Below are 14,581 nucleotides of genomic sequence, written 5' to 3'. Positions count from 1 at the left end.
CAGGTATGTTGTGGACCAAGTGCCTGTCAGTCTGAATCCTAAAGTCCCACAAGATCTTGAGTTTCTCATTCTCTAAAACTTTCTCAACCTGATGTTCCCAGTGGTTTTTGCTGTATTCAAATCCAAACTTCTGGCACAATTTCCAGTGAATGATCTTAGCAACACGGTGGTATTATTATTATTATTATTATTATTATTATTATTATTATTATTATTATTCCTAGTACCATTCTAAATAATAAATAAGCAAACAGAAGGGGGTGGACAAATGAAAAAAGATGGGCGCAGACGCACACATGTAGTTCCAGCGGGAAGTTCGTGGATGTTTATTTGCAGGTTCAGCGCACAAGTGTGCACAAAGAGTTGTCCAACTTTCTGTGAGAGCTTGGGTCAGCTTTCGCAGGAAGCCGCGGGCTGTGGGATCAACTCTCGGCAGATTATACAGGAGATCAGCGCGATCGGCTGTCACTGATTTCACTGACATCTGTCCCCACAGCGAGACAAGCTGCAAACATGAATTATTGAAGACGTACACACACGGATCTGTGTCGTGATTACACCAAACAATATACTCTGCCGCACTCTTGAGAACTGAACGCATGGAGTTTGGCAGCCAGCTGCGTTAACCCTTATTTCACAAGCTGTTCCCCTTCTTGGAGTTCTTCGGTGTGTGAACAATACAGAGATTGCGCGTCGTACATATTCCTCATCCTTATGTAAGCGGCACCGAAGTCACGATTGGCTTCTCCTCCGTGGCCTTCAAACTATCTCCACACATTAAACTACTTGTGCAGATAATAGTGGCGCAAAAAAAAAATGGTGTTGTGGGGTTTTTTTTGTTTTTTTTTTTGTTTTGCCGGGAACAAAATAAACAAGCGCACCAGGAATCCTACTGCAAAATAATACAATATGCAGCTGAGGTTCGTTGGCTCCCATCCAACGTGGGTCGCTCGGAGCCTTCTTGAAAATGTTCCAACCCAATCAAACGCTTGGCGGAAAAGGAGGAGGATGCGTTTTGTGTGTCTATGTGTGTTTTTAAGGGTAAATTGAGCTGACTTTTCTGCTTGAAGAGATAATCGGGGGGAGATCTCAACGCAATCTCCCAGCAGCTAAGTCAGAAAGCTAGAGGGGATGTGAGAAACGATTCCCATTATTTTATTTTTTTTAAAAAAAACAACAACCCTATATTGATTTTTATTGTGAGAGATATACGGAAGAAGCCAAAGCATGGGAATGTGATGCGCTTCATCCTTTTTCTCATAAGGATCAAAACTTAAAACAAAGCAAAAAAAAAAAAAAAAGACACAGGAATGAAGAAACTAGAGATGAGTAAGAATGTTTCTGTCCAGGAACAAATTATTCGCCATAACCACGTACACGAAGAAAAGCAGACTTGTAGAAAATACTTATAGAATGGTGCACATGAGGTGTGCACATAAGGTTCCCCCCCTTTTTTTTAACCTGTTCTATTTGGACTGAATAAATCATGCAAAAGTAAGATTGGAAAATTATTAAAACATTCAAGTATCACTAATTTTTAGAAACTTTCTCCTCCTCCTCCTTCTCCCCCTATCCTTCTTCTCTTTCTTTCTGCTTTTCTCTTCTCTTTCTACTTACCTATTGTTAGATCAGGCGCAGGAACAGAAGACGTGACCAGCTCGATACATGTAACAAACTTTATTTACATAGTAACAAGTAAAAGAAGACTGCTGGCGCGCTGCCGGAGCTCTCCTTATATTCGCTCCCGGCAGACGCACCGCCCCTAGACAGGGATTCAAATCTCCCGCCCGATGGCTGGCAGCCAATCAGGGCGGATGCCCTTATATGGACATAACACTCCTCCCCCCTTAGTCTGAACTGTCAATCTCGTTTACAAAAGTCACGTAGTCGCGCAGGTACGTAGGACGCCTCGGCACCCTAGCTGACCTGCGCAGTCTCACTTGTTCTCCGTCTCCGACCTGGATGGACGGGGCTCTGTCGTCTCCGGGCTCCCTCTCCGGAACCGGGCTTGGTTCGGCTGTCGAGTGAGCGGGGTCACCCCCAGCGCCTCCGGCCGGACCGCAGACCTTGGGTGGCTGGTTCTGGTGGTCTTCTTCCTGGCCTGTGGATCTGTTTCCTCGTCTCGGTGGCTCGGTTCCGACCCGGGAAGAGCGTCTGAGTCTTGGTAAGTCCATCGTTTGCTCCTCCCTGGTCTCCCGGGCGCTGCGGTTCGGTTGCGGTTCGGCCTGGTGCCGGGTGGGTGGTGGTTCTGTTTGGTGCCCTCTGGACCGGCCCGCCGGCTGCGGGAGGTGCTGGCCCGTGTTGCGTTGTCCGACCTCGCAGGGGTGGTGTTGGTCTGCTAGGTCGGGCTGGCGTTGGTCTACCCTGTCTGGTCGGTGGTTGTCGACCTGGTCGGGCTGTTGTTGCGGCACTACCTCTGCGGGGCGGCGGAGGTCTCCCTTGCCGGGGTGGTGCAGGTCTACCTGGCCGGGTTGTTGTCGGCTTTCCCTTCCCCCTAGTCCCTGGTCTACCGTTGGGTGGTGCCTGGGGTCATCCGGGTCGGGGTGTTGTTTCCTGGCTGCCTCTTGTGATGGGCGGGGGTCCCTCTCGCCGGGGAGTCGAGTGCCACCCTTGCCCATAGGTTTGGGGGTGCCCGTCTTGGATGGGTCCCGGTCTACTCGCCTGGAACTGCAGTCTCCCTTGCTGGGCTGGCATGGGCTGCTGTAACTGGTGGGGTGCGCTGCTCCTCCTCTGGGCAGGTCCCGGTCTACCTGCGGGCTGGGTTGGTGGTCCTTGGCCTTGCCGTGCCCGGTGCCCACCTGGCTGGGTTGGTGGTGCCATCCCCCGTGCAGTTGGCCCCGGTCTACCTCGCTGGGCTGCCGGTGTGACAGCATTTGGTAGTGGGCTGGGCCGACCTTGTCGGGGTGGTGCTGCTCTGCCTCGCAGGGGTGTGGTAGGCCTACCTCGTCAGGGTGTTGTAGGCCTACCTCGTCGGGGTGTTGTAGGCCTACCTGGTCTGGGTGTGGTAGGCCTACCTCGCCGGGGTGTTGGAGGCCTACCTCGTCGGGGTGTTGTAGGCCTCCCTCGTCAGGCTGGTTTTCATGTGCCCCCCCCCACCTTTTTCGGAGTTGGTCGATGTGGCGTCTCGTGAACTGTCCATCTTCCAACTCAACGATGTAGGATTTGGGCCCGGTTGTGCTGGCAATTTTCCCCTTCAGCCACTTAGGAGAGCCGCTGAAATTCAGCGCGAAGATTGAATCTCCTTTGCTGAAGGCGCGAAGCGGGCGGCTGGCGGTTGCGGTCACTTCCGGGCTGTATTGGGGGTGCAGCCGGTCCAAGGGTGACCTCAACCTTCTGCCCATCAACAGTTCGGCCGGGCTCTTGTGGGTGGTGGCGTGTGGCGTGATGTGCTGTGTGAGGAGGAAGTTGTCTATGCGCTCTTGCCAGTCCCCCGGGCCCATCTTGGTGAGGGCCTCTTTGGTCAGCCGGACCATGCGTTCGGCTTGTCCGTTTCCGGCCGGCCTGTAAGGGGCGGACAGGGCGTGGCGGATGCCCAGTCCTGCCAGGAAGGACTCCATGGCCAGGGATGTGAGCTGGGGGCCGTTGTCTGAGACCAGCACATCCGGTAGGCCGTGTGTGGCAAACAGGCGGCGCAGGGCTCGGATGGTTGCTTCAGTTGTGGTAGATGCCATCGGCACCACCTCGAGCCATTTGGAGAAGGCATCTACCACGATGAGGAGGTGTCGCCCTTGCATCGGACCCGCGAAGTCAATGTGGATCCTCGACCAGGGGTTGCTGGGGGTCTCCCACTTCGCGACTTCGGATTGCGGCGGCGCTGGGCGAACTTCTTGGCACGGGTCACATCTGGAGACCCATTGTTCAATGTCTTTGTCCATGGAGGGCCACCAGACATAACTCCGTGCCAGGGCCTTCATGCGGACGATGCCCGGGTGCCCCTTGTGTAAGGTTTCTAGCGTCCGCCGTTGCAGGGTGCCTGGAATCAGCACCCTGTCTCCCCATAGCAGGCAGCCTTTGATGGTGGACAGCTCCTCCTGTTTCCTTGCGAACGGGCTGAACCTTTCCTCTGGCTTTTCCGCTGGCCACCCTCTGAGGATCCAGGACTTCACTTGGCGGAGTGTGGGGTCCTTTTGGGTGTGGACGGCCACATCTGCGGATGACACCGGGCAGCTGGCGTCGTCATCAATGTGAAGTAGGTGGAGCGTGGGGGCTGGGTCCTCGACCGGCTTCCTCGACGGGCATCTGCTGAGGGCGTCAGCGTTCCCTATGGCTGTGCCTGGCTGGTGCACGAGCCTATAGGAGTAGCCAGCTAGGAAGATGGCCCATCTCGTCATTCTTGGGGACATGAAGGTCGGGGTTGGTTGGTCGCCTGCGAGGAGTCCCAGGAGAGGCTTGTGGTCTGTGACTATGGTGAAGCGTCTTCCGTAGAGGTATTCGTGGAAGCGCTTCACTCCAGCCACGATGGCCAGGGCTTCTTTGTCCAGCTGGCTATAGTTCCGTTCTGCGCCGGACATAGTCTTTGAAAAGTACGCGATTGGGGCTTCCGAGCCATTGGGCAGTTCGTGGCTGAGGACTGCCCCCACCCCGTAAGGCGACGCGTCGCAGGTCAGTCTGATGGGGAGCGTCTCGCTGTACTGGATGAGGACGCTTTTGGACGTCAATAGTCCTTTGATGGCCCGGAATGCCGCTTCCTCTTCCTGGCCCCACTTCCAGGAAGCCGATTTCCCCAGCAGGCGGTGGAGTGGCTCAGCAACTGTGGCTTTCTGTTTTAAGAAAATGGCGTAGAAGTTGAGCAACCCAAGGAAAGCCTGAAGCTCCGTTTTGTTTTTTGGGCTTGGAGCTTCATGGATTGCTTCCACTTTTGATTTGGTGGGGTGTATGCCTGTGCTATCAATGAGGAAGCCCAGGAACTCGACTTCCTGTACTCCTATGATGCACTTGTCCCGCCTGACCCTCAAACCCTTGTCCTTGAATCGCTGCAGGACAAGCCTGAGCCTTTCAAGGAGTTGGGGTCTCGAGTCACCGGAGATGAGCACATCATCGAAGTAAGGCACCACCCCTGGAACGCCTTGGAGAAGGCGTTCCATCATGGATTGGAATATGCCAGGGGCAGCGCTGACTCCAAATTGGAGGCGGTTACATTTAAATGCCCCTCTGTGCGTGACAATTGTCTGAGCCTCCGCCGTTTTGTCATCCACTGGCAGTTGCTGGTAAGCCTGGGCCAGGTCCAGTTTCGCGAAAATTGATCCAGATCCCAGGGAATGCAGCAGGTGTTGCACCACTGGGACTGGGTATGCGCTCTGTGCCAACGCCTTGTTGATGGTACAACGGTAGTCAGCACAGATGCGCACAGACCCATCATGCTTCAGTGGGGTCACAATGGGGGTCTCCCATGAGGCATGATCGATCGGTTCCAGTACGCCCTGGGCGATCAGCTTATCCAGCTGTTCATCTACTTTCGGCCGCAGGGCAAATGGAACTCGGCGGGGCTTGAGCCTGATTGGGGTGATTCCCTTGTCCAGATTAAAGGAGATTGGTCTCCCCACAAATTTCCCCAGCTTACCATCGAAGACTTCTTTGAACTCTTCGATGATGGAGTCGAGTTCGTCCCTGCGGATCTCGTGGATGCCCTGAAGTGAAAGTCCTAGAGGCTTGAACCACTCCACGCCCAGCAGGTTCGGTCGGCTGTGCTGCACGATGGTGATGGGCAGCTTTCCATCGAAGTCGTTGTACTTCACATGGATGGTTGCTCTGCCTAGGATGTCGATGGGGTTTCCATTAAAGTCCACAAGTTTGTCTTTCGGGGCTTTCAGCTGGGTCCTTTTGTATGCCGGTTTCAGCTGTTGTAGGTGCTGCCAGTCCATGATGGAGAAGGCGGATCCGGAGTCTACCTCCATCTTGCACGGAGACCCCTCTGCTAGCAGCGTCACGTGGAACTTGGTGGTCCCCTCGTCGCTTGTGTGAGCAATGGTGGTGGTCTGGTGCACCGTTCTGTTTCGGGGATATTCCTCCTCCCCGCGCCGGGACTGGTTTGAGGACCGTTTGGATGTCCTCTGGTTATCTTTGCGATTTTCCCGGAATCGCGGTCTGGGCGGCTCCGGGGCTGGGTCTGTGGCTCTGCAGGCCTCGGCGATGTGGCCCCTCTTCAGGCATCGGCGGCAGGTCGCGTCCCTCCATCTGCAGGTCGCTCTGGGGTGGTCGCCTCTGCAGCTGCCGCATCGCTCTCCGCGGTCGCCATGCGGTGGGGTTTCCCGCCTGGGAGGGCGGGACACCTTGTGGACGGCCATTTCCTCATCAGACTCGGATTGAGTGGTTGCCTCGTCCGATGAGGTTGGGCCCGACTTGTGGATCTTATGGATCCCTCTTGCTTTTACCATTGCAGCGGCTGCTTGTTCGGACGTTTCCGCCGCTGTTGCCTCGTCGAGGACGTCTTTAAGCGGAATCTTCTTCCTGCTGAGGAATTTCTTCTGCAGCCCCACATCTCGCATTCCAAACACAATGCGGTCCCGGATGGCATTGTCCACATTGTCGAACTCACAGTTGGCAGCGAGTTGGCGGAGCGCTGCCACGAATTCTTTGATTGATTCACCTTCCCGCTGGTTTCTTTGCTGGAAGGTGAACCTGTTTGCGATGGGGGTGCCTGTAGGTGCATAGTGCTCCTGTAAGACGTCCTGCAGGTCATTCCAGGACATCTCCTCGATGTCCCTAGGTGCCACGAGGTCCATCGCCATCTCTAAGACGTCCGATCCGCAATGAGCCAGGAAGAGGGCTCTTTTCCTCTCATCATCGAGGTTCTGGTATCCATTGCCTCGCAGGAACTGCCGGAATCGGACCATGTATGACCTCCACTTCTCCCGGGATGGGTCGAACGGGTTCAGCGCGGTCATCGGGGCTTGCGGGGTAGCCATTCTGGAAGTCGCTGTGGTGAGGTGACTTCAGCTCTTGGGGCGATCGTGCCGTGAGTCTTTCTCAGGTTCTCTTCTCTAGTCCTTCGTCGCCAGTGTTAGATCAGGCGCAGGAACAGAAGACGTGACCAGCTCGATACATGTAACAAACTTTATTTACATAGTAACAAGTAAAAGAAGACTGCTGGCGCGCTGCCGGAGCTCTCCTTATATTCGCTCCCGGCAGACGCACCGCCCCTAGACAGGGATTCAAATCTCCCGCCCGATGGCTGGCAGCCAATCAGGGCGGATGCCCTTATATGGACATAACACCTATCCTCCTCCTCTTCCTCCTCCTTCTCTCCCCTTCCCATCCTTCCCCTTCTCTTTACCCATCCTCCTCCTCTTTCTCCTCCCCTATCCTTCTCTTTCTTTCTGCTTTTCTCTTCTACATCTTATCTCTCCTCCTCTTCCTCCCCATCCTTCTTCTCTTTCTTTCTGCTTTTCTTTTCTACGTCTCCTTATCTCTCCTCCTCCTCTTCCTCCTCCTTCTCCCTTTCCCATCCTTCCCCTTCTCCCCCTTCTCTTTATTGCTCCTCCTCCTCTTCCTCATCCCCCTATCCTTCTTCTCTTTCTTTCTGCTTTTCTCTTCTATGTCTCCTTATCTCTCCTCCTCCTCTTCCTCCTCCTTCTCTCCCCTTTCCATCCTTCTCTTTATCCTTCCTCCCCCTCCCCTATCCTTCTTCTCTTTCTTTCTGCTTTTCTTTTCTCCTTCTCCTTATCTCTCCACCTCCCCCTCCCCCCTCCTTCCCTTTCTTTCTGCTTTTCTCTTCTCCTTCTCCTTACCTCTCCTCCTCCTCTTTCTCCTCCTCATCCCCTTCCCCTCCTTCTCTTTATCCCCTCTTCCTCCTTCCCCTCCTCCCCCTATCCTTCTACTTCTCTTTCTTTCTGCTTTTCTCTTCTCCTTCTCTTTACCCCTCCCCTCCTTGTCCTCCTCCTCCTCCATATATGAATGTTCATTACAACTTTTGGAAAGCTACTTCATTGCTGAAGAGCAAGTTGTCAATCAATCCCGTGAGAAATAAATCAATCTGAAAATAAGTTCCTGGCCTTGAGAATCAAATGTAGCATCGTGATTAAGGTTCTGGAATGGGATCAAAGGGAACAGATTCCTCACTTGATCATGGAAGTCATTGAAATTCCATTGGAAGGAACCCATTTCGGTGGCTGAGTAAGACATTTGTTAAGTGAGTTTTGCCCCCATTTTATGAACATTTTTTGCCACCGTTAAGTGAATCACCGCAATTGTTAAGTTAGTAACATGATTGTTAAATGAAGCTAACTTCTGTCAGAGTATGAATGTTCATAGACTGGAATAGACATGGCAACAGGTCAACCAATAGGGACTGTTTGAATAGACACGGCAACAGGTCAGCCAATGGGGACTGTTTGAATAGACATGGCAACAGGTCAGCCAATGGGGACTGTTTGAATAGACATGGCAACAGGTCAGCCAATAGGGACTGTTTGAATAGTCATGGCAACAGGTCAGCCAATGGGGACTGTTTGAATAGACATGGCAACAGGTCAGCCAATGGGGACTGTTTGAATAGTCATGGCAACAGGTCAGCCAATGGGGACTGTTTGAATAGACATGGCAACAGGTCAGCCAATGGGGACTGTTTGAAAACTGAAACATAGTATTTGTTTATATGGGACCATAAGAGACAGTTTGGAGTCTGGGCGTGGCTTAGACTTGATGAACTGTATATAAGAATTGGTTTGGCCTCTGTAATGTCAGCCTCTGTACAATATATTTGCCTCTGTATCTCTCTACTCTGTAATGACTTGCTTCTGTGAATATTGCTTCTGTGTTCCTGATTTTGTATGCTGATTTCTGCTGTATGGTATTGTATATAAAGAAGTTTCTTATATGTAAATTGAATCCTGCTGAATTGTCTGATTGTGTGTGCTGCAACAAACTCTGACAACTTCCCCATTGACTTTGCTTGTCAGAAGGTCACAAAAGGTGATTATATGAACCCGGGACATTGCATCAGTCATAAATCAGCTGCCAAGCGTGTCTGAATTTTGATCATGTGACCATGGAGATGCCGCAATGCTCATCAGTCTGAAAAACAGTCAAAATTCACCTTTTTTTCAATGCCGTTGTAACTTTGAACAGTCACTAAACAAACTGTTGTAAGTCAAGGACTACTTGTATATCAGGGGTGAAATCCAGCAGGTTCTGACAGGTTCTGAAGAACTGGTAATGGAAATTTTGAGCAGTTCAGAGAACCGGCAAATACCACCCCAGAGTGGGGTGGGAATGGAGATTTTGCAGTACCCTTCCTCTGCCATGCCCACCAAGCCACGCCCACCAAGCCACACCATGCCCATCAAGCCACGCCCACAGAACCGGTAGTAAAAAAAATTGGATTTCACCACTGCTGTATATGTGTTATAGTTTGTTCTGGAGCACTGCAGTCGCATCTCAGCCATTCCTGGACTGAAATAATAATTTGAAGGCTTTGTCCCATCACAATGGGACTGAAATGAGAATGTATTCATTAACATGAAGCTTCTTTTTTTAACCCCAGCTTTTTTAAATTCTGTTTATTTGTAATCCGCCCCTGTGATAAATTGCAAAACAAAGAAGCTATCTATTAAGGTCCCAGCAGGATGGGAGGGAGAGGGGGGAAAAAAATATGGAGGCTTACAGAGCAATCAAAGTTCAACCAGCACCCAACTTCTGTGAGGTCGAAGTAATTTATAATCCAGCTCTTGGAAGCCGCTTTTTATATCAGAAACCTAGCAGGAATATTCTAGGCTTGATCATAATGGATTATTTATTCTAAATATACTCCAAGTAATTGTATAGCTCATGTCCAGCAGGCCAGGATTACAAATTTCATTAGACTTTTCGGAGATTGCAACAAGCCTTCAGACAATTGCGGTAAGTCCATCTAAGAGGAATAACCGTTTCCTCAATATGGGAGGCGAGAGGTCAGTAATATTGCTTTCTCTAAGATTCAATTTCATTTACTGGGGGGTGGGTGGGTGGGAGGGAGATGAGGAGAGGAAATCCTTCTTTATCTTGTTTTTAGTGGGAGAGATCAGGTGCGACAGGAAGATTACACCCTTCTAAGCAACCTACTTACGGGAGGCTGGCCCCAGTTTCTGAGGGAACGTTTGGCTGGCTTGCACAGTTTCTCTCGGGCTGTGCTGTAGCTCTCAGACACCCAATGAGAAGTGAAAAATAGCGGTGTCCCGATAAGGTCAAATTATGAGCAGGATTGGAAGAGACTTTGGAGGTCTTCTATTCCAACCCCCTGCTTGAGCAGGAGACTCTATACCACGGGTGTCAAATTCAAGGCCCGTGGGCCACATCTGGCCTGCAGGGTGCTTTGATCTAGTCCATTGGAACTAGAAACGGTGAGGGACCAGCCTGTGGTGCCTCTACTGCCGAAAATGGGCTCCTGAGCTCTGTTTCCGGCTGCGATGGCCTCCTGCAAACCTCTGCCAGTGAAAACAGAGCTTCGGAGGGGTCAAACCAGAGATGGTTTTTAGCCGGTTCTTACCGGTTTGTGTGAACCGGTAATGGAGATCGCAGGTGGGTCTGTCCACCCACCCCGGTTCTATGCTGTCCTATTTAGAGACCAGGCGCATGCACGGAAGACACATGCGCGAGCAAAGCGCATGCATGGAAGGCTGGGCACCAGTGGTGGGTTGCTCCTAGTTCGCACCGGTTCGCAAGAACCAGTAGTAAAAATTTGTAGTAGTTCGGAGAACTGGTAATAACATTGGCTGGCCACACCTCCGAACCGGTCCCCAGCCCAGTCGCCGCTCGCTTACCCCACCCACCTTATCAGGGGCTTCTTTTTTTACTTTTAAAAGGATTTTTTCTACAACCTCTTCGGCCGAAAAAATGCTTTTAAAAGTAAAAAAAAAAAAAAAAGCATCTGATGATCTCATGGCTCAGCTGGGATCATCAGAGGCTTTTAAAAGCATTTTTTTTTACAACCTCTTAAAAATTAATATAAGACCCGGTCTTATTTTTGGAGAATCACAGTATTTTTTTAGAATTCATAAAACGTTGCAACTTTCTTGCCCATGATAATATATCCATCTTGGTTCTCAGAAGCTTCACTGTGGCTACGCAGAGCTTACAGTTTAGCCTTTTAGACTGCTCTGGATGTGTGCATAAAACTTTGCATTCCAGTGATTTATAAGTAGGTCATTAGCTTTTAACATACGGGTAGTGAGAGTAACAGCACCACAAGAGGAAGACATAATAGGATTAATCGTAGCAATCACATTCCTTTGTTTATAGCAGGCTCATATTTTAGGAAAAATTGAAATCTTCTTTAATCTTATGCCCTCCAGACACGTCGTGATTACAACCTAGAATTCTCTTATCAGTCCTAGTAACTGTAACAGTAACAGAGTTGGAAGGGATCTTGTAGGTCATCTAGCTCACGCAGGAGACCAATACGAGGGATTCGAACCGCTGACCTTTCTGATTGACATGCTCAGCGTCTTAGCCACTGAGCCACTTAGGTGGAGTGCATTAAAAAAAGGTTGGACTAGCAAAGGGGGAAAAAAGATGCACTTTGATATTATTTATTGCTATCATTTTGCGTCTGTCTCAGTGGTGGGTTTCAAATTTTTTTACTACCGGTTCTGTGGGTATGGCTTGGTGGGTGTGGTATGGCCTGGTGGGCGTGGCAGGGGAAGGATACTGTAAAATCTCCATTCCCTCCCCAATCCAGGGGAAGGTTACTGCAAAATCCCCATTGCCTTCTGAGTCCCAGCTGATGACTAGAGGGAAAAAAACTGTTTAAACTCTTGCCGCAGGGCTTCAAAGGGCCGCCCTACAGCTGATCAGTGTTAAAAGCAAACAAATTAGTCGGGTCGTAAGTGCGAGGACTGGTCGTAAGTGCGAGGACCTTCCAGAAATGACTCTGAGCAACTAGCCACGCCCACCTAGTCACATGACCTCCAAGCCACATCCACAAAATAAGCCATGCCCACAGAACCGGTAGTAAAAAAATTTAGAACCCACCCCTGGCTTCTATGTATATTAAAGGTTCACCTGTTTCAATTTCCCAAATCTCTTTTTATTGTTCCCTCTCACCTCTTCTGTTGGCTATTTCTAGAAAAGCTTAAATTGATAATAGCAATAGAAATAGCACTTTGACTTATATACCGCTTCACAGTGCTTTACAGCCCTCTCTAAGCAGTTTACAGAGTCAGCCTATTGCCCCCCAACAATTTTGGGTCCTCATTTCACCCACCTCGGAAGGATGGAAGGCTGAGTCAACCTTGAGCCTGGTGAGATTCGAACTGCAAAATTGCAGGCAGCCGGCAGTCAGCAAAAGTAGCCTGCAGTACTGCACTCTAACCACTGCGCCACCACGGTTCTGATGAACATAGGTATTCAGATCTGATCATGTAGTGTTGTCTCTGAGGACATACTAAGAGTGACTTAGGCATTTGAGGTGAATATTTTTAATTACAATTTCTGGCAGTGTTCTCAAAGTAGAAATACTTATTTTTGTTTTTTTTGCTTGACATGTTCATGAACAACATTAATTTTCTCTATTTGAATTCCTTCTGCCTTCAATCTTGACATACAAGTATGCTCTTAATAGCTATCGCACACACACACACACAAACGCACATAATGTATATTTCACTCTTACAAATATTTCATTTTTGGCCTTTGCTTTCTCCCCATCTTCATGGAGTGGGTCGAGTCCAGCATTTCCTCCAACTGTGTCAATTACTTCATCCTTCAAGATACAGTCGCCCTGGGCTATAAAAGGCCATATGGCTGAAAAGTATTGTCAGAAATAGAGAAACCCTTCAAAAAAGCTAGTAAACCAGGTTTGTTGCAATGAGTGGCTGAACGTAGCCCTGAGGGAAGGAGGATGATTAGGGACATGATAACTGCCTTCCAGTACTTCAGGGGCTGTCACAGAGATTAGGGGACTGACATATTTCCGAAGCACTAGAGTACAGGACAAGAAATAATAGATGGGAAGTTTGTTAAAGAGAGATCCAACCTAGAAATAAGGAGACATTTTCTGATAGTGAGATATCTAATCTCTCTCTCTCTCTCTCTCCATCCATATCTATCTATCTATCTATCATCTATCTATCTATCTATCTATCTATCTATCTATCTATCTATCTATCTATCTATCTATCTATCTATCTATCATCTGTCATCTGTCATCTGTCATCTATCTCTATCTCTATCTCCATCTCCATCCATATCTATCTATCTATCTATCTATCTATCTATCTATCTATCTATCTATCATCTATCATCTATCTATCTCTATCATCTATTATATCATCTATCTCTCATCTCTCATCTATATCTATCTATCTCTATCCATCCATCCATCCCCCTCTCTCTCTTTCTCTAATCTTTCTCTTATCTATCTATCTATCTATCTATCTATCTATCTATCTATCTATATATCTATCTCTATCTCTATCTATCTATCTATCTCTATTTCTATCCATCCATCCATCCCTCTCTCTCTCTCTTTCTCTAATCTATCTATCTATCTATCTATCTATCTATCTATCTATCTATCTATCTATCTATCTATCTCTATCTCCATCTCTCTCTCTCTCTCTCTCTCTCTCTCTCTCTCTCTCTCTCTCTCTCTCTCTCTCTCTCTCTCTCTATATATATATATATATATATATATATATATATATATATATATATATATTTCTCTAATCTTTCTCTAATCTGTCTGTCTGTCTGTCTGTCTGTCTCTATCTATCTATCATCTATCTATCTATCTATCTATCTATCTATCTATCATCTATCTATCTATCTATCATCTATCTATAACCTAACTATTTTCTTGCTAATCTTTTACACTTTTTAACAGTAATTCCCTTTCAAAAATATCAACCAGTCAGTGAAGGTTCTTTGAAGAAAAAAAATGACTGCTCGTGTAAACAATTAATGGTTGTTAAGCATGGCAGTGTATATTATGACAAACAACACATGCTACATTATGCCAGCTGGTGTAATGATGTGATAATGTCTGACTCATTAACTCTGGCACACAGTTTACGATGCCCTTCTATGACAGGATTAATTGATTCACACATACATTAAAACAAAAATAACTAAATGGAAATTCAGCTGGAAGCTTGGCTCCTCACTTGCCACAAACCTCCACTAGTAGTTACAACTCAAGGGTAATGTCCCTTTACCAGAAGGACTCTAGCAGTGGCAACCCATCTTTGATACGGTAGGCATGGATCAATAGATGTTTGGATTTAAATGCAAGGAGTTTTTTTTTTAGGGTATCCAAATTGGGAAATTAAAAATGTCCTAAGTTTTGATTATACTCAAATTATTTACTTACTAATATCACATATTAGTGAGTGGTGCATTGGCCTAGAGGTGGAGCTCTCACCTCACAATCAGGAGGCTGTGAGTTCAATCCTCGGTAGAGGCAGCTATTTCTCTCTCTGGGCACGATGGGAATATATCTGCTGAATATAACTCCACATTGGCGACAGGAAGGGCATCTGGCCAGTAAACACTCAACTACATTCAATTGCCCAGACTCCACCCCGCATGGGATTATGGGCTCATTAAAAAAGAAATTACGTATTAGTAAGGAGAGTTAACAAGTTAGTACTGGAGTGCGTAACACCAG

This window comes from Pituophis catenifer, unplaced genomic scaffold (genome assembly GCF_029215685.1).
Source record: "Pituophis catenifer annectens isolate HBS135680 unplaced genomic scaffold, rPitCat1.0.hap2 SCAF_8, whole genome shotgun sequence".
Lineage (NCBI taxonomy): Eukaryota > Metazoa > Chordata > Lepidosauria > Squamata > Colubridae > Pituophis > Pituophis catenifer.
Note: the sequence above shows the minus strand (reverse complement) of the source record.